We start from the raw sequence: 21,835 nt of genomic DNA, 5'->3' as shown, positions 1-21,835 counted from the left end.
ATTTGTGCAACAATGCGCCGAGTGTAATGAGAAATAGTCAGGCATTGTGAGTTTTGAGTAGGATTCGTATGTTTACCTCTAAAAAAGGGCTCGTCCGGGATTTAAACCCAGGACCTCTCGCACCCTAAGCGAGAATCATACCCCTAGACCAACGAGCCGAGGCACACAAGAGTCACCTTTTGCACTGGCTCCGGGGGTTATTGGCAGCGAGTTGGTGAATGATTCACCCAAAGCAAGCAACTGCACATGCTGCTCTCTTCTGCAATATGGTTGCTGTCTTTTCCATGGCCGTCATCGAACAAGAAATGAAAATGCCTCCATCCTTAAGACATTTTGTTTGCTCTAGGTGTATGCTCTCGGTGAGGACAATAAAACAATTTCTGCTCTCATGCCTTGCTTTCATCAAGTAGGCCCACCCTTCAGTACAAAAGGACGTGCAAAGGAATGGCGCAAACTATCGTCACTTCTCTTTTTGAGTTGTCACTGATGCCCCTGGAGCACAGTACGTCATGCTGGTGAGGGATAGACAGCTTCCATTATCTCAGCTTTCCTATAAGTTGAGAGAGTAAATGCAAACAATAAGCTGCTGTTTCTGCCCGGTCTCGAACCAGGGACCTTTCGCGTGTAAAGCAAACGTGATAACCACTACACCACAGAAACAGATACTCTTGCAGCAATCTTCTTGGCATGTAGTGGGCTGGAAAGCACAGACCAAGGGCCAATGTCCATGAAGCTCAACTTTGGACCCTCCTTACCCGATCTCTTTCTTTGGAAGAAAGGAACGAGGACCACTTTTATTCCAAAAGGCGATTTTAAAACCATACCTGAAATCACACTAGAAAAACACTTTGAATTTAATGTTCCTACACTGATGGTCCACCCCAGAAAAGCAGTTGCAAAGAAGTCCGGCACTGAAATTCTATACGCCAAAAGTGGGAAACAGCGTGCAGGGAAAGGAACTTTCTCACCATACACGGCGTCTTACAGCATTGAAAAGAAGAAATGGTCCTATATAATAAGCAGCCTAAAAATAATTCCACAGCATGGGCTCGTCCGGGATTTGAACCCGGGACCTCTCGCACCCGAAGCGAGAATCATACCCCTAGACCAACGAGCCTGATTCCCCTGTCGGCAATTTGAACAATTTCTGATGCGTCTTTCAGAAACAAAGCAGTGCTATTTGGCTGCTCTCTCTCTACGTGAGCCACACAAAGTCATGTTTTCTCTCAAGGTGTTGTTTTTTTCACTCTTGCAAGGAAGGGATCAGCCGATATCCTAGCTGCCAGTGAGCAGAAAAAAGGCACTGATGAGAACTGCAGGCACTTTCTGGCACTTGTACTTCTCTGCAAGTCCTGGACCCTTGCCCCATTAACTTCCACCCCAGAAGCAAGGGAGGGCCTGCCAATTCTTGCTCCTAAGAAAGAGGCGTTTGATTCTTGGATTCAAACACGCTCACTCAGCGCGAGATCAGGCGAGATTTATATGAGTGGCTCGCAGGACTGAAACACTCACCTGGGAGACCCAGGGTGGCTGAATTCCCAGAATGGCCATTGTTGGGCAAGTCACCTCCTTTCCTCCTGCCTCAATCTAGAATTGGCTGCAAATCACAAGATAGAGTTCAATGTCCGTGTGTACTGCCTACTCCCAGCTACCTCTCTGTCTTCCTTATGTAAATTAAAATTCGCAAGGGGGGACCAATGACAATCTGCTCCTCCCACATAACCAGGAAGCCCTGTTGAACATGTCTGCCTGTGTTGTTGCAGGGACAGTGCCTTCTCCGCCCAAAAGGTGGCAGGAGAGCCTCACAACAAAGATGGGATCAACTGCTTAATGAGAAACCAGCACGGCAGTTAGTGTGATGGAGTGCAAATTTAACGGAAGGTGTGCCTGAGGTGTCCCTTCCAGGAATTAATGGTATTGTGATTGAGGGCCCAGCCTGATCGTTGGTGGATTTCTCGTCATATGTTACAGGTCCGTGCAAAGATTGTGGTGTGTGGGGAATGCACTGCAAAAAACAGGACAATTTAAGGGTGTAAAAGAGACCTGTCAGAAGTGGGATTTGAACCCACGCCTCCATGAGGAGACCAGAAGTCTCAGTTGCACTGAAGATCAAGCTCTCTTGAGTCTGGCGCCTTAGACCACTCGGCCATCCTGACAGCCCTGGCTATGTACAGGTCTGACTCTTCTGTCTGCACTTGCTAATGTTTGCACTTACAGCGTTCGCAGCAATGTCACAGGTGTAAAGGCCCCACAATACAACATGGCATAATAAAAAAAAAGCTAGGCACAAGAGCGACCACTGATGGATGCGGATTACTTTGTTTCGTCTTGCAAAAGTAAAGGAAGTTTCCCACGGCTCGCTGGGTTCATGGACCGCCTCTTCTTAAGCTTGCAATGAGATAATAAGGTTTTAGAGGGTGCACATAAAAGCAGCTCATGCACAGTGTTTCTGCCCGGTCTCGAACCGGGGACCTTTCGCGTGTTAGGTGAACGTGATGACCACTACACTACAGAAACTAACTTGCTGTGTTTTACTGTTAGAGCAAGGTTCCTCTCAAGGATTCTCTCTACTTCTATTCTGCTGTATCAGCAGCCACTCAGAAAGGGAGGAGCAAGTGTGAAAACTGCAGAGATATCAGCCAACATGCTTGCAATTAGACGTATTAAAAATGTACTTATGCAGGCATCGACAGACAAATATCTGATGCCTAAATGCCAGCAAGTACAGCTTGGGAAAGCATCACCTGGGACACACACAGACTAAGCATGAAGGCAGAAAAAGCATGGATATCCGTTTTTCTTCTGAGGTTCAAAATAATTTGTGCAACAATGCGCCGAGTGTAATGAGAAATAGTCAGGCATTGTGAGTTTTGAGTAGGATTCGTATGTTTACCTCTAAAAAAGGGCTCGTCCGGGATTTAAACCCAGGACCTCTCGCACCCTAAGCGAGAATCATACCCCTAGACCAACGAGCCGAGGCACACAAGAGTCACCTTTTGCACTGGCTCCGGGAGTTATTGGCAGCGAGTTGGTGAATGATTCACCCAAAGCAAGCAACTGCACATGCTGCTCTCTTCTGCAATATGGTTGCTGTCTTTTCCATGGCCGTCATCGAACAAGAAATGAAAATGCCTCCATCCTTCAGACATTTTGTTTGCTCTAGGTGTATGCTCTCGGTGAGGACCAAAAAACAATTTCTGCTCTCATGCCTTGCTTTCATCAAGTAGGCCCACCCTTCAGTACAAAAGGACGTGCAAACGAATGGCGCAAACTATCGTCACTTCTCTTTTTGAGCTGTCACTGATGCCCCTGGAGCACAGTACGTCACGCTGGTGAGGGATAGACAGCTTCCATTATCTCAGCTTTCCTATAAGTTGAGAGAGTAAATGCAAACAATAAGCTGCTGTTTCTGGCCGGTCTCGAACCAGGGACCTTTCGCGTGTAAAGCGAACATGATAACCACTACACCACAGAAACAGATACTCTTGCAGCAATCTTCTTGGCATGTAGTGGGCTGGAAAGCACAGACCAAGGGCCAATGTCCATAAAGCTCAATGTTGGACCCTCCTTACCCGATCTCTTTCTTTGGAAGAAAGGAACGAGGACCACTTTTATTCCAAAAGGCGATTTTAAAACCATACCTGAAATCACACTAGAAAAACACTTTGAATTTAATGTTCCTACACTGATGGTCCACCCCAGAAAAGCAGTTGCAAAGAAGTCCGGCACTGAAATTCTATACGCCAAAAGTGGGAAACAGCGTGCAGGGAAAGGAACTTTCTCACCATACACGGCGTCTTATAGCATTGAAAAGAAGAAATGGTCCTATATTATAAGCAGCCTAAAAATAATTCCACAGCATGGGCTCGTCCGGGATTTGAACCCAGGACCTCTCGCACCCGAAGCAAGAATCATACCCCTAGACCAACGAGCCTGACTCCCCTGTCGGCAATTTGAACAATTTCTGATGCGTCTTTCAGAAACAAAGCAGTGCTATTTGACTGCTCTCTCTCTATGTGAGCCACACAAAGTCATGTTTTCTCTCAAGGTGTTGTTTTTTTCACTCTTGCAAGGAAGGGATCAGCCGATATCCTAGCTGCCAGTGAGCAGAAAAAAGGCACTGATGAGAACTGCAGGCACTTTCTGGCACTTGTACTTCTCTACAAGTCCTGGACCCTTGCCCCATAAACTTCCACCCCAGAAGCAAGGGAGGGCCTGCCAATTCTTGCTTCTAAGAAAGAAGCGTTTGATTCTTGGATTCAAACATGCTCACTCAGCGCTCACATGTGCTCGATCAGGCGAGATTTATATGAGTGGCTCGCAGGACTGAAACACTCACCTGGGAGACCCAGGGTGGCTGAATTCCCAGAATGGCCATTGTTGGGCAAGTCACCTCCTTTCCTCCTGCCTCAATCTAGAATTGGCTGCAAATCACAAGATAGAGTTCAATGTCCGTGTGTACTGCCTACTCCCAGCTACCTCTCTGTCTTCCTTCTGTAAATTAAAATTCGCAAGGGGGGACCAATGACAATCTGCTCCTCCCACATAACCAGGAAGCCCTGTTGAACATGTCTGCCTGTGTTGTTGCAGGGACAGTGCCTTCTCCGCCCAAAAGGTGGCAGGAGAGCCTCACAACAAAGATGGGATCAACTGCTTAATGAGAAACCAGCACGGCAGTTAGTGTGATGGAGTGCAAATATAACGGAAGGTGTGCCTGAGGTGTCCCTTCCAGGAATACATGGAATTGTGATTGAGGGCCCAGCCTGATCGTTGGTGGATTTCTCGTCATATGTTACAGGTCCGTGCAAAGATTGTGGTGTGTGGGGAGTGCACTGCAAAAAACAGGACGATTTAAGGGTGTAAAACAGACCTGTCAGAAGTGGGATTTGAACCCACTCCTCCATGAAGAGACCAGAAGTCTCAGTTGCACTGAAGATCAAGCTCTCTTGAGTCTGGCGCCTTAGACCACTCGGCCATCCTGACAGCCCTGGCTATGTACAGGTCTGACTCTTCTGTCTGCACTTGCCAATGTTTGCACTTACAGCGTTCGCAGCAATGTCACAGGTGTAAAGGCCCCACAATACAACATGGCATGATAAAAAAAAAGCTAGGCACAAGAGCGACTACTGATGGATGCGGATTACTTTGTTTCGTCTTGGAAAAGTAAAGGAATTTTCCCACGGCTCGCTGGGTTCATGGACCGCCTCTTCTTAAGCTTGCATTGAGATAATAAGGTTTTAGAGGGTGCACATAAAAGCAGCTCATGCACAGTGTTTCTGCCCGGTCTCGAACCGGGGACCTTTCGCGTGTTAGGCGAACGTGATGACCACTACACTACAGAAACTAACTTGCTGTGTTTTACTGTTAGAGCAAGGTTCCTCTCAAGGATTCTCTCTACTTCTATTCTGCTGTATCAGCAGCCACTCAGAAAGCGAGGAGCAAGTGTGAAAACTGCAGAGATATCAGCCAACATGCTTGCAATTAGACGTATTAAAAATTTACTTATGCAGGCATCGACAGACAAATATCTGATGCCTAAATGCCAGCAAGTACAGCTTGGGAAAGCATCACCTGGGACACACACAGACTAAGCATGAAGGCAGAAAAAGCATGGATATCCGTTTTTCTTCTGAGGTTCAAAATAATTTGTGCAACAATGCGCCGAGTGTAATGAGAAATAGTCAGGCATTGTCAGTTTTGAGTAGGATTCGTATGTTTACCTCTAAAAAAGGGCTCGTCTGAGATTTGAACCCAGGACCTCTCTCACCCTAAGCGAGAATCATACCCCTAGACCAACGAGCCGAGGCACACAAGAGTCACCTTTTGCACCGGCTCTGGGGGTTATTGGCAGCGAGTTGGTGAATGATTCACCCAAAGCAAGCAACTGCACATGCTGCTCTCTTCTGCAATATGGTTGCTGTCTTTTCCATGGCCGTCATCGAACAAGAAATGAAAATACCTCCATCCTTCAGACATTTTGTTTGCTCTAGGTGTATGCTCTCGGTGAGGACAATAAAACAATTTCTGCTCTCATGCATTGCTTTCATCAAGTAGGCCCACCCTTCAGTACAAAAGGACGTGCAAACGAATGGCGCAAACTATCGTCACTTCTCTTTTTGAGCTGTCACTGATGCCCCTGGAGCACAGTACGTCACGCTGGTGAGGGATAGACAGCTTCCATTATCTCAGCTTTCCTATAAGTTGAGAGAGTAAATGCAAACAATAAGCTGCTGTTTCTGCCCGGTCTCGAACCAGGGACCTTTCGCGTGTAAAGCGAACGTGATAACCACTACACCACAGAAACAGATACTCTTGCAGCAATCTTCTTGGCATGTAGTGGGCTGGAAAGCACAGACCAAGGGCCAATGTCCATGAAGCTCAACGTTGGACCCTCCTTACCCGATCTCTTTCTTTGGAAGAAAGGAACAAGGACCACTTTTATTCCAAAAGGCGATTTTAAAACCATACCTGAAATCACACTAGAAAAACACTTTGAATTTAATGTTCCTACACTGATGGTCCACCCCAGAAAAGCAGTTGCAAAGAAGTCCGGCACTGAAATTCTATACGCCAAAAGTGGGAAACAGCGTGCAGGGAAAGGAACTTTCTCATCATACACGGCGTCTTATAGCATTGAAAAGAAGAAATGGTCCTATATAATAAGCAGCCTAAAAATAATTCCACAGCATGGGCTCGTCCGGGATTTGAACCCGGGACCTCTCGCACCCGAAGCGAGAATCATACCCCTAGACCAACGAGCCTGATTCCCCTGTCGGCAATTTGAACAATTTCTGATGCGTCTTTCAGAAACAAAGCAGTGCTATTTGGCTGCTCTCTCTCTACGTGAGCCACACAAAGTCATGTTTTCTCTCAAGGTGTTGTTTTTTTCACTCTTGCAAGGAAGGGATCAGCCGATATCCTAGCTGCCAGTGAGCAGAAAAAAGGCACTGATGAGAACTGAAGGCACTTTCTGGCACTTGTACTTCTCTGCAAGTCCTGGACCCTTGCCCCATTAACTTCCACCCCAGAAGCAAGGGAGGGCCTGCCAATTCTTGCTCCTAAGAAAGAGGCGTTTGATTCTTGGATTCAAACACGCTCACTCAGCGCTCGATCAGGCGAGATCAGGCGAGATTTATATGAGTGGCTCGCAGGACTGAAACACTCACCTGGGAGACCCAGGGTGGCTGAATTCCCAGAATGGCCATTGTTGGGCAAGTCACCTCCTTTCCTCCTGCCTCAATCTAGAATTGGCTGCAAATCACAAGATAGAGTTCAATGTCCGTGTGTACTGCCTACTCCCAGCTACCTCTCTGTCTTCCTTATGTAAATTAAAATTCGCAAGGGGGGACCAATGACAATCTGCTCCTCCCACATAACCAGGAAGCCCTGTTGAACATGTCTGCCTGTGTTGTTGCAGGGACAGTGCCTTCTCCGCCCAAAAGGTGGCAGGAGAGCCTCACAACAAAAATGGGATCAACTGCTTAATGAGAAACCAGCACGGCAGTTAGTGTGATGGAGTGCAAATTTAACGGAAGGTGTGCCTGAGGTGTCCCTTCCAGGAATACATGGAATTGTGATTGAGGGCCCAGCCTGATCGTTGGTGGATTTCTCGTCATATGTTACAGGTCCGTGCAAAGATTGTGGTGTGTGGGGAATGCACTGCAAAAAACAGGACGATTTAAGGGTGTAAAAGAGAACTGTCAGAAGTGGGATTTGAACCCACTCCTCCATGAGGAGACAAGAAGTCTCAGTTGCACTGAAGATCAAGCTCTCTTGAGTCTGGCACCTTAGACCACTCGGCCATCCTGACAGCCCTGGCTATGTACAGGTCTGACTCTTCTGTCTGCACTTGCTAATGTTTGCACTTACAGCGTTCGCAGCAATGTCACAGGTGTAAAGGCCCCACAATACAACATGGCATAATAAAAAAAAAGCTAGGCACAAGAGCGACCACTGATGGATGCGGATTACTTTGTTTCGTCTTGCAAAAGTAAAGGAAGTTTCCCACGGCTCGCTGGGTTCATGGACCGCCTCTTCTTAAGCTTGCAATGAGATAATAAGGTTTTAGAGGGTGCACATAAAAGCAGCTCATGCACAGTGTTTCTGCCCGGTCTCGAACCATGGACCTTTCGCGTGTTAGGCGAACGTGATGACCACTACACTACAGAAACTAACTTGCTGTGTTTTACTGTTAGAGCAAGGTTCCTCTCAAGGATTCTCTCTACTTCTATTCTGCTGTATCAGCAGCCACTCAGAAAGGGAGGAGCAAGTGTGAAAACTGCAGAGATATCAGCCAACATGCTTGCAATTAGACGTATTAAAAATTTACTTATGCAGGCATCGACAGACAAATATCTGATGCCTAAATGCCAGCAAGTACAGCTTGGGAAAGCATCACCTGGGACACACACAGACTAAGCATGAAGGCAGAAAAAGCATGGATATCCGTTTTCCTTCTGAGGTTCAAAATACTTTGTGCAACAATGCGCCGAGTGTAATGAGAAATAGTCAGGCATTGTGAGTTTTGAGTAGGATTCGTATGTTTACCTCTAAAAAAGGGCTCATCCGGGATTTAAACCCAGGACCTCTCGCACCCTAAGCGAGAATCATACCCCTAGACCAACGAGCCGAGGCACACAAGAGTCACCTTTTGCACTGGCTCCGGGGGTTATTGGCAGCGAGTTGGTGAATGATTCACCCAAAGCAAGCAACTGCACATGCTGCTCTCTTCTGCAATATGGTTGCTGTCTTTTCCATGGCCGTCATCGAACAAGAAATGAAAATGCCTCCATCCTTCAGACATTTTGTTTGCTCTAGGTGTATGCTCTCGGTGAGGACAAAAAAACAATTTCTGCTCTCATGCCTTGCTTTCATCAAGTAGGCCCACCCTTCAGTACAAAAGGACGTGCAAACTATCGTCACTTCTCTTTTTGAGCTGTCACTGATGCCCCTGGAGCACAGTACGTCACGCTGGTGAGGGATAGACAGCTTCCATTATCTCAGCTTTCCTATAAGTTGAGAGAGTAAATGCAAACAATAAGCTGCTGTTTCTGCCCGGTCTCGAACCAGGGACCTTTCGCGTGTAAAGCAAACGTGATAACCACTACACCACAGAAACAAATACTCTTGCAGCAATCTTCTTGGCATGTAGTGGGCTGGAAAGCACAGACCAAGGGCCAATGTCCATGAAGCTCAACGTTGGACCCTCCTTACCCGATCTCTTTCTTTGGAAGAAAGGAACGAGGACCACTTTTATTCCAAAAGGCGATTTTAAAACCATACCTGAAATCACACTAGAAAAACACTTTGAATTTAATGTTCCTACACTGATGGTCCACCCCAGAAAAGCAGTTGCAAAGAAGTCCGGCACTGAAATTCTATACGCCAAAAGTGGGAAACAGCGTGCAGGGAAAGGAACTTTCTCACCATACACGACGTCTTATAGCATTGAAAAGAAGAAATGGTCCTATATAATAAGCAGCCTAAAAATAATTCCACAGCATGGGCTCGTCCAGGATTTGAACCCAGGACCTCTCGCACCCGAAGCAAGAATCATACCCCTAGACCAACGAGCCTGACTCCCCTGTCGGCAATTTGAACAATTTCTGATGCGTCTTTCAGAAACAAAGCAGTGCTATTTGGCTGCTCTCTCTCTATGTGAGCCACACAAAGTCATGTTTTCTCTCAAGGTGTTGTTTTTTTCACTCTTGCAAGGAAGGGATCAGCCGATATCCTAGCTGCCAGTGAGCAGAAAAAAGGCACTGATGAGAACTGCAGGCACTTTCTGGCACTTGTACTTCTCTGCAAGTCCTGGACCCTTGCCCCATAAACTTCCACCCCAGAAGCAAGGGAGGGCCTGCCAATTCTTGCTTCTAAGAAAGAAGCGTTTGATTCTTGGATTCAAACATGCTCACTCAGCGCTCACATGTGCTCGATCAGGCGAGATTTATATGAGTGGCTCGCAGGACTGAAACACTCACCTGGGAGACCCAGGGTGGCTGAATTCCCAGAATGGCAATTGTTGTGCAAGTCACCTCCTTTCCTCCTGCCTCAATCTAGAATTGGCTGCAAATCACAAGATAGAGTTCAATGTCCGTGTGTACTGCCTACTCCCAGCTACCTCTCTGTCTTCCTTATGTAAATTAAAATTCGCAAGGGGGGACCAATGACAATCTGCTCCTCCCACATAACCAGGAAGCCCTGTTGAACATGTCTGCCTGTGTTGTTGCAGGGACAGTGCCTTCTCCGCCTAAAAGGTGGCAGGAGAGCCTCACAACAAAGATGGGATCAACTGCTTAATGAGAAATCAGCACGGCAGTTAGTGTGATGGAGTGCAAATTTAACGGAAGGTGTGCCTGAGGTGTCCCTTCCAGGAATACATGGAATTGTGATTGAGGGCCCAGCCTGATCGTTGGTGGATTTCTCGTCATATGTTACAGGTCCGTGCAAAGATTGTGGTGTGTGGGGAATGCACTGCAAAAAACAGGACGATTTAAGGGTGTAAAAGAGACCTGTCAGAAGTGGGATTTGAACCCACGCCTCCATGAGGAGACCAGAAGTCTCAGTTGCACTGAAGATCAAGCTCTCTTGAGTCTGGCGCCTTAGACCACTCGGCCATCCTGACAGCCCTGGCTATGTACAGGTCTGACTCTTCTGTCTGCACTTGCTAATGTTTGCACTTACAGCGTTCGCAGCAATGTCACAGGTGTAAAGGCCCCACAATACAACATGGCATACTAAAAAAAAAGCTAGGAACAAGAGCGACCACTGATGGATGCGGATTACTTTGTTTCGTCTTGGAAAAGTAAAGGAAGTTTCCCACGGCTCGCTGGGTTCATGGACCGCCTCTTCTTAAGCTTGCATTGAGATAATAAGGTTTTAGAGGGTGCACATAAAAGCAGCTCATGCACAGTGTTTCTGCCCGATCTCGAACCGGGGATCTTTCGCGTGTTAGGCGAACGTGATGACCACTACACTACAGAAACTAACTTGCTGTGTTTTACTGTTAGAGCAAGGTTCCTCTCAAGGATTCTCTCTACTTCTATTCTGCTGTATCAGCAGCCACTCAGAAAGCGAGGAGCAAGTGTGAAAACTGCAGAGATATCAGCCAACATGCTTGCAATTAGACGTATTAAAAATTTACTTATGCCGGCATCGACAGACAAATATCTGATGCCTAAATGCCAGCAAGTACAGCTTGGGAAAGCATCACCTGGGACACACACAGACTAAGCATGAAGGCAGAAAAAGCATGGATATCCGTTTTTCTTCTGAGGTTCAAAATAATTTGTGCAACAATGCGCCGAGTGTAATGAGAAATAGTCAGGCATTGTCAGTTTTGAGTAGGATTCGTATGTTTACCTCTAAAAAAGGGCTCGTCCGGGATTTGAACCCGGGACCTCTCGCACCCTAAGCGAGAATCATACCCCTAGACCAACGAGCCGAGGCACACAAGAGCCACCTTTTGCACCGGCTCCGGGGGTTATTGGCAGCGAGTTGGTGAATGATTCACCCAAAGCAAGCAACTGCACATGCTGCTCTCTTCTGCAATATGGTTGCTGTCTTTTCCATGGCCGTCATCGAACAAGAAATGAAAATGCCTCCATCCTTCAGACATTTTGTTTGCTCTAGGTGTATGCTCTCGGTGAGGACAATAAAACAATTTCTGCTCTCATGCCTTGCTTTCATCAAGTAGGCCCACCCTTCAGTACAAAAGGACGTGCAAACGAATGGCGCAAACTATCGTCACTTCTCTTTTTGAGCTGTCACTGATGCCCCTGGAGCACAGTACGTCACGCTGGTGAGGGATAGACAGCTTCCATTATCTCAGCTTTCCTATAAGTTGAGAGAGTAAATGCAAACAATAAGCTGCTGTTTCAGCCCGGTCTCGAACCTGGGACCTTTCGCGTGTAAAGCGAACGTGACAACCACTACACCACAGAAACAGATACTCTTGCAGCAATCTTCTTGGCATGTAGTGGGCTGGAAAACACAGACCAAGGGCCAATGTCCATGAAGCTCAACGTTGGACCCTCCTTACCCGATATCTTTCTTTGGAAGAAAGGAACGAGGACCACTTTCATTCCAAAAGGCGATTTTAAAACCATACCTGAAATCACACTAGAAAAACACTTTGAATTTAATGTTCCTACACTGATGGTCCACCCCAGAAAAGCAGTTGCAAAGAAGTCCGGCACTGAAATTCTATACGCCAAAAGTGGGAAACAGCGTGCAGGGAAAGGAACTTTCTCACCATACACTGCGTCTTATAGCATTAAAAAGAAGAAATGGTCCTATATAATAAGCAGCCTAAAAATAATTCCACAGCATGGGCTCGTCCGGGATTTGAACCCGGGACCTCTCGCACCCGAAGCGAGAATCATACCCCTAGACCAACGAGCCTGATTCCCCTGTCGGCAATTTGAACAATTTCTGATGCGTCTTTCAGAAACAAAGCAGTGCTATTTGGCTGCTCTCTCTCAATGTGAGCCACACAAAGTCATGTTTTCTCTCAAGGTGTTGTTTTTTTCACTCTTGCAAGGAAGGGATGAGCCGATATCCTAGCTGCCAGTGAGCAGAAAAAAGGCACTGATGAGAACTGCAGGCACTTTCTGGCACTTGTACTTCTCTGCAAGTCCTGGACCCTTGCCCCATAAACTTCCACCCCAGAAGCAAGGGAGGGCCTGCCAATTCTTGCTCCTAAGAAAGAGGCATTTGATTCTTGGATTCAAACATGCTCACTCAGCGCTCGATCAGGCTCGATCAGGCGAGATTTATATGAGTGGCTCGCAGGACTGAAACACTCACCTGGGAGACCCAGGGTGGCTGAATTCCCAGAATGGCCATTGTTGGGCAAGTCACCTCCTTTCCTCCTGCCTCAATCTAGAATTGGCTGCAAATCACAAGATAGAGTTCAATGTCCGTGTGTACTGCCTACTCCCAGCTACCTTTCTGTCTTCCTTATGTAAATTAAAATTCGCAAGGGGGGACCAATGACAATCTTCTCCTCCCACATAACCAGGAAGCCCTGTTGAACATGTCTGCCTGTGTTGTTGCAGGGACAGTGCCTTCTCCGCCCAAAAGGTGGCAGGAGAGAACTCACAACAAAGATGAGATCAACTGCTTAATGAGAAACCAGCACGGCAGTTAGTGTGATGGAGTGCAAATTTAACGGAAGGTGTGCCTGAGGTGTCCCTTCCAGGAATACATGGAATTGTGATTGAGGGCCCAGCCTGATCGTTGGTGGATTTCTCGTGATATGTTACAGGTCCGTGCAAAGATTGTGGTGTGTGGGGAATGCACTGCAAAAAAAAGGACGATTTAAGGGTGTAAAAGATACCTGTCAGAAGTGGGATTTGAACCCACACCTCCATGAGGAGACCAGAAGTCTCAGTTGCACTGAAGATCAAGCTCTCTTGAGTCTGGCGCCTTAGACCACTCGGCCATCCTGACAGCCCTGGCAATGTACAGGTCTTACTCTTCTGTCTGCACTTGCCAATGTTTGCACTTACAGCGTTCGCAGCAATGTCACAGGTGTAAAGGCCCCACAATACAACATGGCATGATAAAAAAAAAAGCTAGGCACAAGAGCGACCACTGATGGATGCGGATTACTTTGTTTCATCTTGCAAAAGTAAAGGAAGTTTCCCACGGCTCGCTGGGTTCATGGACCGCCTCTTCTTAAGCTTGCATTGAGATAATAAGGTTTTAGAGGGTGCACATAAAAGCAGCTCATGCACAGTGTTTCAGAGCGGTCTCGAACCGGGGACCTTTCGCGTGTTAGGCAAACGTGATGACCACTACACTACAGAAACTAACTTGCTGTGTTTTACTGTTAGAGCAAGGTTCCTCTCAAGGATTCTCTCTACTTCTATTCTGCTGTATCAGCAGCCACTCAGAAAGCGAGGAGCAAGTGTGAAAACTGCAGAGATATCAGCCAACATGCTTGCAATTAGACGTATTAAAAATTTACTTATGCAGGCATCGACAGACAAATATCTGATGCCTAAATGCCAGCAAGTACAGCTTGGGAAAGCATCACCTGGGACACACACAGACTAAGCATGAAGGCAGAAAAAGCATGGATATCCGTTTTTCTTCTGAGGTTCAAAATAATTTGTGCAACAATGCGCCGAGTTTAATGAGAAATAGTCAGGCATTGTCAGTTTTGAGTAGGATTCGTATGTTTATCTCTAAAAAAGGGCTCGTCCGGGATTTGAACCCGGGACCTCTCGCACGCTAAGCGAAAAACATACCCCTAGACTAACGAGCCGAGGCACAAAAGAGTCACCTTTTGCACCGGCTCCGGGGTTATTGGCAGCGAGTTGGTGAATGATTCACCCAAAGCAAGCAACTGCACATGCTGCTCTCTTCTGCAATATGGTTGCTGTCTTTTCCATGGCCGTCATCGAACAAGAAATGAAAATGCCTCCACCCTTCAGACATTTAGTTTGCTCTAGGTGTATGCTCTCGGTGAGGACAATAAAACAATTTCTGCTCTCATGCCTTGCTTTCATCAAGTAGGCCCACCCTTCAGTACAAAAGGACGTGCAAACGAATGGCGCAAACTATCGTCACTTCTCTTTTTGAGCTGTCACTGATGCCCCTGGAGCACAGTACGTCACGCTGGTGAGGGATAGACAGCTTCCATTATCTCAGCTTTCCTATAAGTTGAGAGAGTAAATGCAAACAATAAGCTGCTGTTTCTGCCCGGTCTCGAACCAGGGACCTTTCGCGTGGAAAGCGGACGTGATAACCACTACACCACAGAAACAGATACTCTTGCAGCAATCTTCTTGGCATGTAGTGGGCTGGAAAGCACAGACCAAGGGCCAATGTCCATGAAGCTCAACGTTGGACCCTCCCTACCCGATCTCTTTCTTTGGAAGAAAGGAACGAGGACCACTTTTATTCCAAAAGGCGATTTTAAAACCATACCTGAAATCACACTAGAAAAACACTTTGAATTTAATGTTCCTACACTGATGGTCCACCCCAGAAAAGCAGTTGCAAAGAAGTCCGGCACTGAAATTCTATACGCCAAAAGTGGGAAACAGCGTGCAGGGAAAGGAACTTTCTCACCATACACGGCGTCTTATAGCATTGAAAAGAAGAAATGGTCCTATATAATAAGCAGCCTAAAAATAATTCCACAGCATGGGCTCGTCCGGGATTTGAACCCGGGACCTCTCGCACCCGAAGCGAGAATCATACCCCTAGACCAACAAGCCTGATTCCCCTGTCGGCAATTTGAACAATTTCTGATGCGTCTTTCAGAAACAAAGCAGTGCTATTTGGCTGCTCTCTCTCTATGTGAGCCACACAAAGTCATGTTTTCTCTCAAGGTGTTGTTTTTTTCACTCTTGCAAGGAAGGGATCAGCCGATATCCTAGCTGCCAGTGAGCAGAAAAAAGGCACTGATGAGAACTGCAGGCCCTTTCTGGCACTTGTACTTCTCTGCAAGTCCTGGACCCTTGCCCCATAAACTTCCAACCCAGAAGCAAGGGAGGGCCTGCCAATTCTTGCTCCTAAGAAAGAGGCGTTTGATTCTTGGATTCAAACATGCTCCCTCAGTGCTCGATCAGGCGAGATTTATATGAGTGGCTCGCAGGACTGAAACACTCACCTGGGAGACCCAGGGTGGCTGAATTCCCAGAATGGCCATTGTTGGGCAAGTCACCTCCTTTCCTCCTGCCTCAATCTAGAATTGGCTGCAAATCACAAGATAGAGTTCAATGTCCGTGTGTACTGCCTACTCCCAGCTACCTCTCTGTCTTCCTTATGTAAATTAAAATTCGCAAGGGGGGACCAATGACAATCTGCTCCTCCCACATAACCAGGAAGCCCTGTTGAACATGTCTGCCTGTGTTGTTGCAGGGACAGTGCCTTCTCCGCCCAAAAGGTGGCAGGAGAGCCTCACAACAAAGATGGGATCAACTGCTTAATGAGAAACCAGCACGGCAGTTAGTGTGATGGAGTGCAAATTTAACGGAAGGTGTGCCTGAGGTGTCCCTTCCAGGAATACATGGAATTGTGATTGAGGGCCCAGCCTGATCGTTGGTGGATTTCTCGTCATATGTTACAGGTCCGTGCAAAGATTGTGGTGTGTGGGGAATGCACTGCAAAAAACAGGACGATTTAAGGGTGTAAAAGATACCTGTCAGAAGTGGGATGTGAACCCACGCCTCCATGAGGAGACCAGAAGTCTCAGTTGCACTGAAGATCAAGCTCTCTTGAGTCTGGCGCCTTAGACCACTCGGCCATCCTGACAGGCCTGGCTATGTACAGGTCTGACTCTTCTGTCTGCACTTGCCAATGTTTGCACTTACAGCGTTCGCAGCAATGTCACAGGTGTAAAGGCCCCACAATACAACATGGCATGATAAAAAAAAAAGCTAGGCACAAGAGCGACCACTGATGGATGCGGATTACTTTGTTTCGTCTTGCAAAAGTAAAGGAAGTTTCCCACGGCTCGCTGGGTTCATGGACCGCCTCTTCTTAAGCTTGCATTGAGATAATAAGGTTTTAGAGGGTGCACATAAAAGCAGCTCATGCACAGTGTTTCTGCCCGGTCTCGAACCGGGGACCTTTCGCGTGTTAGGCAAACGTGATGACCACTACACTACAGAAACTAACTTGCTGTGTTTTACTGTTAGAGCAAGGTTCCTCTCAAGGATTCTCTCTACTTCTATTCTGCTGTATCAGCAGCCACTCAGAAAGTGAGGACCAAGTGTGAAAACTGCAGAGATATCAGCCAACATGCTTGCAATTAGACGTATTAAAAATGTACTTATGCAGGCATCGACAGACAAATATCTGATGCCTAAATGCCAGCAAGTACAGCTTGGGAAAGCATCACCTGGGACACACACAGACTAAGCATGAAGGCAGAAAAAGCATGGATATCCGTTTTTCTTCTGAGGTTCAAAATAATTTGTGCAACGATGCGCCGAGTGTAATGAGAAATAGTCAGGCATTGTGAGTTTTGAGTAGGATTCGTATGTTTACCTCTAAAAAAGGGCTCGTCCGGGATTTAAACCCAGGACCTCTCACACCCTAAGCGAGAATCATACCCCTAGACCAACGAGCCGAGGAACACAAGAGTCACCTTTTGCACTGGCTCCGGGGGTTATTGGCAGCGAGTTGGTGAATGATTCACCCAAAGCAAGCAACTGCACATGCTGCTCTCTTCTGCAATATGGTTGCTGTCTTTTCCATGGCCGTCATCGAACAAGAAATGAAAATGCCTCCATCCTTCAGACATTTTGTTTGCTCTAGGTGTGTGCTCTCGGTGAGGACAATAAAACAATTTCTGCTCTCATGCCTTGCTTTCATCAAGTAGGCCCACCCTTCAGTACAAAAGGACGTGCAAACGAATGGCGCAAACTATCGTCACTTCTCTTTTTGAGCTGTCACTGATCCCCCTGGAGCACAGTAGTCACGCTGGTGAGGGATAGACAGCTTCCATTATCTCAGCTTTCCTATAAGTTGAGAGAGTAAATGCAAACAATAAGCTGCTGTTTCTGCCCGGTCTCGAACCAGGGAACTTTCGCGTGTAAAGCGAACGTGATAACCACTACACCACAGAAACAGATACTCTTACAGCAATCTTCTTGGCATGTAGTGGGCTGGAAAGCACAGACCAAGGGCCAATGTCCATGAAGCTCAACGTTGGACCCTCCTTACCCGATCTCTTTCTTTGGAAGAAAGGAACGAGGACCACTTTTATTCCAAAAGGCGATTTTAAAACCATACCTGAAATCACACTAGAAAAACACTTTGAATTTAATGTTCCTACACTGATGGTCCACCCCAGAAAAGCAGTTGCAAAGAAGTCCGGCACTGAAATTCTATACGCCAAAAGTGGGAAACAGCGTGCAGGGAAAGGAACTTTCTCACCATACACGGCGTCTTATAGCATTGAAAAGAAGAAATGGTCCTATATAATAAGCAGCCTAAAAATAATTCCACAGCATGGGCTCGTCCGGGATTTGAACCCGGGACCTCTCGCACCCGAAGCGAGAATCATACCCCTAGACCAACGAGCCTGATTCCCCTGTCGGCAATTTGAACAATTTCTGATGCGTCTTTCAGAAACAAAGCAGTGCTATTTGGCTGCTCTCTCTCTATGTGAGCCACACAAAGTCATGTTTTCTCTCAAGGTGTTGTTTTTTTCACTCTTGCAAGGAAGGGATCAGCCGATATCCTAGCTGCCAGTGAGCAGAAAAAAGGCACTGATGAGAACTGCAGGCACTTTCTGGCACTTGTACTTCTCTGCAAGTCCTGGACCCTTGCCCCATAAACTTCCACCCCAGAAGCAAGGGAGGGCCTGCCAATTCTTGCTCCTAAGAAAGAGGCGTTTGATTCTTGGATTTAAACATGCTCACTCAGTGCTCGATCAGGCTCGATCAGGGGAGATTTATATGAGTGGCTCGCAGGACTGAAACACTCACCTGGGAGACCCAGGGTGGCTGAATTCCCAGAATGGCCATTGTTGGGCAAGTCACCTCCTTTCCTCCTGCCTCAATCTAGAATTGGCTGCAAATCACAAGATAGAGTTCAATGTCCGTGTGTACTGCCTACTCCCAGCTACCTCTCTGTCTTCCTTATGTAAATTAAAATTCGCAAGGGGGGACCAATGACAATCTGCTCCTCCCACATAACCAGGAAGCCCTGTTGAACATGTCTGCATGTGTTGTTGCAGGGACAGTGCCTTCTCCGCCCAAAAGGTGGCAGGAGAGCCTCACAACAAAGATGGGATCAACTGCTTAATGAGAAACCAGCACAGCAGTTAGTGTGATGGAGTGCAAATTTAACAGAAGGTGTGCCTGAGGTGTCCCTTCCAGGAATACATGGAATTGTGATTGAGGGCCCAGCCTGATCGTTGGTGGATTTCTCGTCATATGTTACAGGTCCGTGCAAAGATTGTGGTGTGTGGGGATTTGAACCCGGGACCTCTCGCACCCTAAGCGAGAATCATACCCCTAGACCAACGAGCCGAGGCACACAAGAGTCACCTTTTGCACCGGCTCCGGGGGTTATTGGCAGCGAGTTGGTGAATGATTCACCCAAAGCAAGCAACTGCACATGCTGCTCTCTTCTGCAATATGGTTGCTGTCTTTTCCATGGCCGTCATCGAACAAGAAATGAAAATGCCTCCATCCTTCAGACATTTTGTTTGCTCTAGGTGTATGCTCTCGGTGAGGACAATAAAACAATTTCTGCTCTCATGCCTTGCTTTCATCAAGTAGGCCCACCCTTCAGTACAAAAGGACGTGCAAACGAATGGCGCAAACTATCGTCACTTCTCTTTTTGAGCTGTCACTGATGCCCCTGGAGCACAGTACGTCACGCTGGTGAGGGATAGACAGCTTCCATTATCTCAGCTTTCCTATAAGTTGAGAGAGTAAATGCAAACAATAAGCTGCTGTTTCTGCCCAGTCTCGAATCAGGGACCGTTCGCGTGTAAAGCGAACGTGATAACCACTACACCACAGAAACAGATCCTATTGCAGCAATCTTCTTGGCATGTAGTGGGTTGGAAAGCACAGACCAAGGGCCAATGTCCATGAAGCTCAACGTTGGACCATCCTTACCCTGAAGTACTGGGTTTTTCAGAACCAACCCAGCGGTGTCAGGGAACACACCCGAAGACTTCGAGTTCTTCCTGTCTCAGACCACAGAAACACAGAGTCTTCTAGGTGAAGTCAAAGATCGAGTTTATTGGCTGCAGACCAATCACAGGTATCCGAGAAGTACAGCACGGTGTATATTCTCAGGAGACTGCCCCCAACCAAAAACCAGTCTTTCCTTATATACAAAATATTACGCTCTGGGCAACACCGCCCCTATTTTAGAAGTGGTCATTCACATATTTTCGCTTCAAAGAAACAGTCAAGTCATAATGATAATCCCACATTTCAGCTCGGTCAGCCCACAATTATTTACCCAGCGAGGCTCAGAACCCTCATCAGATATCAGCAGACCCCAATAAAAACGGGTACCTCCTCCTTGTAAAGCAAGCCATAAAGTAGGAAACAGAGTCAGGTGTGAAAGAGATTAGTCAGGGTTCGTGTGGGATGAACGACTTTATGATGTGTCGCGCCCTGATGCTAATCCCATTTGGCCGCTGTAAAAGGAACCGGCCGGACAGGACTGACCTCGGGCAGCGGAGTCAGTTTCCACAGGTCACAAAGAGGGCATAGGAGGTGTATGTGTGCTTTAGGCCTAGGCATGGCCTAAAAGCGTAATCTATGTGAGGGCAACCATAGAATGGTTACCGTTCTAAAATGGAACCCGAGGGTTCGATATGCAGTATCGCATACTCGGTGAATTCATCGGTAAAACATGACGAAAACACTCATACATACCGCATTAGTCATTTGCGGTTCGCTGATACCAAAATCGGCATGGTAGGGCCATGCCTCCAACATGGTTCCGAAATTTACAGTACCACAGACCCTCCTTTTTCCCTTACATAGGCAATAACTATACTAACCTGAGTCCAGGTCTACATTCATAAAGTCATGGAGATGTTGCTGTAGCATCATTCTATTGCTTAGCTCGTCCCTTGATACAGGTCTCCTTACACATGATGTAACACAGTGTCAAGAACGGCAAGACGTGTTCCTGCACGGTTTCCCCTGGTTCTGATCGCAAAAGAAAACTTTTCAATTACCCTTGGAGTCGGCTGTTTCACTTCCCTTCCTTCAGACGTTCCCAAAAGAAGACTAGTCTGTTAAAGACCATTACCAACAGGGCGCCCGTTCTCAGGGCGGTCTGTGGGTTAGCGGTCTAGTGTTTGACAGGCAGTTGGTTTGAACGTGCGCGCGTTCCCTGACCGCGGCGCACTTCAACTGTAGAAATTTGTGAGGAGGCTGTGCCGTTCGAGTCTCTCACAGAACTTCCTGAAAGTATTCGTTGGGGGTTGAGAAAGTTATTCTCTGCTGCCTAACAGATTCCGGAGGTGGAGATAGTAGTCCTCTATCTCATCTCTTGTCACTAGAACTTTCCTGTTATTTCCAGTGAGTGGAAATTCTCCAGAGTCTCTACCAGTGGTGTCTTGTGGAAGGACTTTCAAGGCAGGAACTATCTCAGAGAAAAGGTCAACAGTCATTCCTCGGTGAGTGGCCAATTGTATAACGCGCTGGTATATGAGCAGTGTAGCGTTTTGAAGCGTTAATCAACTTAAGACTGTCAAGCTGCTAATATTCCCTTACAACGTTCCGAGTTGTTGAACAAGAAGCAGTCCCCATAGACTTCCTTAATCATTGTTTGGGGAGACTGACAGAAATCTCAAGAGAGAACAGTTCAGGCTACAGGCTTCTAGTTTCCCTGAGGAACTTTCTTCTGCAGTGCTGATAACCAGAAAAGAATCTACTTCTTCTCGTTGTATGTTAAATATATATATATATATATTGCTTACCACCAATTGCCGCAGCATAACCATCAGGCGCAGCAGTAATCATCAAGTGCAGCAGCAACCGTCAAGCGCAGCAGAACTATCAAGCGCAGCAGTAATCATCAAGTGCAGCAGCAACCGTCAAGCGCAGCAGAACTATCAAGCGCAGCAGTACCATCAAGCGCAGCAGCAGCCATCAAGCATAGTTGCGCTTGCTTAGCGCGGAGCATAGAAAAAGCAACTGAAAAGAGAGAGGCTAATCCACAGTAGAAATCAGGTAAAAGTCAGGGCGTAGGGAGTGGGTAGTGAGGGCCTATAAGGGGACTTCCACTAATCCTCTGTTAACTTCATTTACAGATGCCAGAGTAACCACACTAGTCCAGGAGAAGCAGGCATCACAGTGGAGTCTCTCTATTATCCCATTCCCCTTTCCCC

At 47.0% G+C, this 21,835-nt stretch overlaps 16 non-coding genes across 16 annotated transcripts; all 16 read right to left on the bottom strand.

Annotated features, from left to right (window-relative positions):
- Window positions 1-587: 587 nt before the first annotated feature.
- Window positions 588-660, bottom strand: TRNAV-UAC (transfer RNA valine (anticodon UAC)). The gene has a single exon. It is a non-coding gene; the product is annotated as a tRNA-Val (tRNA).
- Window positions 661-1,045: 385 nt separating this feature from the next.
- Window positions 1,046-1,117, bottom strand: TRNAP-CGG (transfer RNA proline (anticodon CGG)). Its single transcript has one exon. It is a non-coding gene; the product is annotated as a tRNA-Pro (tRNA).
- Window positions 1,118-2,044: 927 nt separating this feature from the next.
- TRNAL-CAA (transfer RNA leucine (anticodon CAA)) lies at window positions 2,045-2,156 on the bottom strand. The gene is made up of 2 exons: window positions 2,119-2,156; window positions 2,045-2,090 (listed from the first exon to the last, which is right to left on the bottom strand). It is a non-coding gene; the product is annotated as a tRNA-Leu (tRNA).
- Window positions 2,157-5,271: 3,115 nt separating this feature from the next.
- On the bottom strand, window positions 5,272-5,344 carry TRNAV-AAC (transfer RNA valine (anticodon AAC)). The gene has a single exon. It is a non-coding gene; the product is annotated as a tRNA-Val (tRNA).
- An 887-nt stretch (window positions 5,345-6,231) lies between these two features.
- TRNAV-UAC (transfer RNA valine (anticodon UAC)) lies at window positions 6,232-6,304 on the bottom strand. Its single transcript has one exon. It is a non-coding gene; the product is annotated as a tRNA-Val (tRNA).
- Window positions 6,305-6,689: 385 nt separating this feature from the next.
- TRNAP-CGG (transfer RNA proline (anticodon CGG)) lies at window positions 6,690-6,761 on the bottom strand. Its single transcript has one exon. It is a non-coding gene; the product is annotated as a tRNA-Pro (tRNA).
- Window positions 6,762-9,045: 2,284 nt separating this feature from the next.
- On the bottom strand, window positions 9,046-9,118 carry TRNAV-UAC (transfer RNA valine (anticodon UAC)). The gene has a single exon. It is a non-coding gene; the product is annotated as a tRNA-Val (tRNA).
- A 1,394-nt stretch (window positions 9,119-10,512) lies between these two features.
- On the bottom strand, window positions 10,513-10,624 carry TRNAL-CAA (transfer RNA leucine (anticodon CAA)). Its single transcript has 2 exons — window positions 10,587-10,624; window positions 10,513-10,558 (listed from the first exon to the last, which is right to left on the bottom strand). It is a non-coding gene; the product is annotated as a tRNA-Leu (tRNA).
- A 747-nt stretch (window positions 10,625-11,371) lies between these two features.
- On the bottom strand, window positions 11,372-11,443 carry TRNAP-AGG (transfer RNA proline (anticodon AGG)). Its single transcript has one exon. It is a non-coding gene; the product is annotated as a tRNA-Pro (tRNA).
- An 887-nt stretch (window positions 11,444-12,330) lies between these two features.
- On the bottom strand, window positions 12,331-12,402 carry TRNAP-CGG (transfer RNA proline (anticodon CGG)). Its single transcript has one exon. It is a non-coding gene; the product is annotated as a tRNA-Pro (tRNA).
- A 1,798-nt stretch (window positions 12,403-14,200) lies between these two features.
- Window positions 14,201-14,272, bottom strand: TRNAA-AGC (transfer RNA alanine (anticodon AGC)). Its single transcript has one exon. It is a non-coding gene; the product is annotated as a tRNA-Ala (tRNA).
- Window positions 14,273-14,700: 428 nt separating this feature from the next.
- On the bottom strand, window positions 14,701-14,773 carry TRNAG-UCC (transfer RNA glycine (anticodon UCC)). Its single transcript has one exon. It is a non-coding gene; the product is annotated as a tRNA-Gly (tRNA).
- A 385-nt stretch (window positions 14,774-15,158) lies between these two features.
- TRNAP-CGG (transfer RNA proline (anticodon CGG)) lies at window positions 15,159-15,230 on the bottom strand. Its single transcript has one exon. It is a non-coding gene; the product is annotated as a tRNA-Pro (tRNA).
- A 1,328-nt stretch (window positions 15,231-16,558) lies between these two features.
- On the bottom strand, window positions 16,559-16,631 carry TRNAV-AAC (transfer RNA valine (anticodon AAC)). Its single transcript has one exon. It is a non-coding gene; the product is annotated as a tRNA-Val (tRNA).
- Window positions 16,632-17,517: 886 nt separating this feature from the next.
- Window positions 17,518-17,590, bottom strand: TRNAV-UAC (transfer RNA valine (anticodon UAC)). Its single transcript has one exon. It is a non-coding gene; the product is annotated as a tRNA-Val (tRNA).
- Window positions 17,591-17,975: 385 nt separating this feature from the next.
- TRNAP-CGG (transfer RNA proline (anticodon CGG)) lies at window positions 17,976-18,047 on the bottom strand. Its single transcript has one exon. It is a non-coding gene; the product is annotated as a tRNA-Pro (tRNA).
- Window positions 18,048-21,835: the final 3,788 nt, after the last annotated feature.

Source organism: Triturus cristatus, chromosome 10 (assembly GCF_964204655.1).
Source record: "Triturus cristatus chromosome 10, aTriCri1.1, whole genome shotgun sequence".
Lineage (NCBI taxonomy): Eukaryota > Metazoa > Chordata > Amphibia > Caudata > Salamandridae > Triturus > Triturus cristatus.
The sequence above is the reverse complement of the archived record's forward strand: the minus strand, read 5'-3'. Positions and strand labels throughout refer to the sequence as shown.